Source organism: Grammomys surdaster, unplaced genomic scaffold (assembly GCF_004785775.1).
Source record: "Grammomys surdaster isolate TR1022 unplaced genomic scaffold, NIH_TR_1.0 126163, whole genome shotgun sequence".
NCBI classification, from domain to species: domain Eukaryota; kingdom Metazoa; phylum Chordata; class Mammalia; order Rodentia; family Muridae; genus Grammomys; species Grammomys surdaster.
The window spans coordinates 790820-793635 of NW_021620970.1; positions in this window are offsets into that span (position 1 = coordinate 790820).

A 2816-nucleotide genomic window follows, 5' to 3' on the forward strand; every position below is an offset into this window, starting at 1 on the left:
TTCAGAGAAAAATAAACGTGAAATTTCTGCTCTTCCGTAACTGTGGCTGTTAAATTTCTCTGTGCATGAAGAAGTCACGCCTATAGATAAAGACAGATTTTCTATTAAAGATGAAAAATGAAGTGTGGTTTTAAAGCCCTTCCCTCTTTGGTACTTAATCACATTCCTGGAGGGGTGTGGGTATGTGACAGCTGTCACAGAGCAGGACAGGGCTTCTGGACTTCTGAAAAGTCACTGGTAAATAGCCCAGCTCTTGTGCGTGTTGGAGTCTTCAAACCTGTACTTCCAAATGTCGTGAAGAAATTCTGACTTTTTTGTTTCATTTTTAAAAGACTTAGGACTTAAATCACAAAAGTAAAAATAAGAATTAGTAAGATAGCAAAATCAGAAACTTTCAAATGCAAGGTTATGGTTAGTTAGGCAGGAAGAGATAGCACCAGTCTCTTGAAAACAGGTGAACAAATCTGGTTCTCTGTCATGTCTCAAAAAAGCCAGATTGGTGGTGTCCTGTCAGTGATGACCAATCCATGTCACCACCACTGCGGACCTCCTCACTCCTCAGCTGTGGTCATTTGTATTTCTTAACATGGTTGCTAGATGAGAGAGTTTGAGTTACATATGTGTTACAAATATGTCATCCGCTTCCTTCTCTCCACCTTCATTTCTTCTGTCTCCGAGCTGTATAGCTGAGCAAACATCCAAGCCTAGCAACCATTCGCTTTCCACCACCTGCCCCTTAGTCACAGGTCCCTGGTCCCAGCAGTTCATCCAGGAGACCTACCTGCCGTGTGCTTTCAGAGGTATTTAGATAGGATGCTACGACAGTGAGTCGGAGATGTCATATAGAGCTCAGTATTCCTCTCACAGAGGACATGTTGGCTGTTCTCTCGGACTCTCCCTTCTCTGTCCTCACTGTGGGCCAAGTTAACAAACCTTAGCCTCGCTCTACATCATGACACGGCTCCGTGGCAACAGGGGCTTTGAAACTATAAGCATAACCTCAAAAAAAGATTTTGTAGGTATAACCCGGTATAAATCAACTTCTTCACGGGGTTTTAATGGCTTTCGAGATGAGTCGAGTCTAGGAACTCAAAGATTTTCACCCACAGAACGAATCTCTTCCACTTGAGATGTTTTAACTGATGACCACCAGAGGGCGCTTGTGCTTTATTCTGCGCAGAAGAAACATGCTAGAGAAAGTGGGCTGAGGACACTCACTGGCTGAATCGGTTTCGATAATTAAATGATGACCTGATGGTGCAGAAAATGATCGCTTGCTCCAACTAGGGAAATGAGATTGCAGTTCTCCCTAGTGAGTTCACAGCTCCAGAGTGGAAGCTGGAGTGTGTGAGCATTTTGCATAGTTTTTTTTTCCCTCTTGATTGGGCCAAGGTGAGTCAGGGGAAAAGTTGCTCTCAGTCCACTGGCCATGCTTGTGTATGTGTGTTTGTGTGTGTGTGTGTGTGTGTGTGTGTGTGTGTGTGTGTGTGTTTATGACAATAAGGGAAGGGAGTCCTTAAAACTGCTTCACCTCCTTTCTTTAATGATACTCTTTTTCTCTCCTACCAATGGTTTGATGTTTTATTATTGAATAGAACACACACAAAAGTAGTTTAAACACTATGCTCAGCTCTTACAACTCACCTAGGAGATGGGGAGAGGAACGCAGAGAATATCACTGCAGTATTTGTACTGAAGAGTGGCTCAGTGGGATGGAAAGATCAGTCCCAGAGAGAAGTAAGGTAGGGTTCCGATTCCAACCCCACCTTCCATGCCAATGGTGTGGCCCACAGGAACCCATCCTCTTGCTATTCACGCCACATCTGCTCAGTCAGACAATGATGAAGGAGATAGTATCAAATATGCCTTTGTAGTTTAATCCTGTGTGTTTTAGTAACGAAACAAAACAATCTGAGCACTTGCTAAAGCCAAGAACAATCACAAGCAAAACCAGGTGTGGGGTCCTGCTCCCATAGGGCCTGGAGCCTAGTGTTTGAAGACAGCTGTAATCAGATGGCTTCCTGCACGGGTGCACGTTCTCACTTAGGTAAGAGCTCAGAAGGGAAAACATACACAAACTGTAGAGGTAGTGCCATCCAGCTTGGTATGGTGGTCAGGAAAATGGCTCTGAGGAAAGAAGTGTCTGCTGAAAGGAGAACGACAAGGAGAAGCTGTAGAAAATCAAGGGGACCAAGCTGGCAAGCAAAGCCACCATGCTTTCCTAGATGCCGAGGCCAGGCTATGCTGGGTCTGAGGATCATGTGACAAGCATCTGCATCTAGTCAAGAAGCAATGAAAGTTGAGGAGTGATCAAAAGGGTCAAGGGACTTCTAAGATTAAGCGAACAAGATTAAGTCATGTGGTTGCCAAGAAGAACATGTGTTAGAGGGCTGAGGATGACACATGAGCCAGAAACTCTCAGTGCAGTGCCCAGGAGCAGGAGAACAGCAATCTCTCGGAGACCAGTTATCAGGAGCTGGCTGTCACTGCAAAGCAGGAGGCTGTGTTGGGGTAGAAGTGAGGGAAAGAGCATTACATGAAGAAAAATCAGATGTTTCTGTCTGGCTCTGGACACCTTCCCCCTGACAGATGCCCACTCATTAGTCACCCCTGTCTCTTCTTTCCTGGCCATCTACTGACTTTCAAACAGCTCAGGTGTCTCAGAGACAAACAAGCTTTTGCATTACTCTCCAGTGCTTCAGTTATCACAGTTAAAATGGTTGAAGTAATAGCAGAAGTATATGAGGATAATTGCAAAAGCCACCATTAGCCAGACAGTACATCCTTTGTTCCTTCTATGGCTATAAAATTCCCCA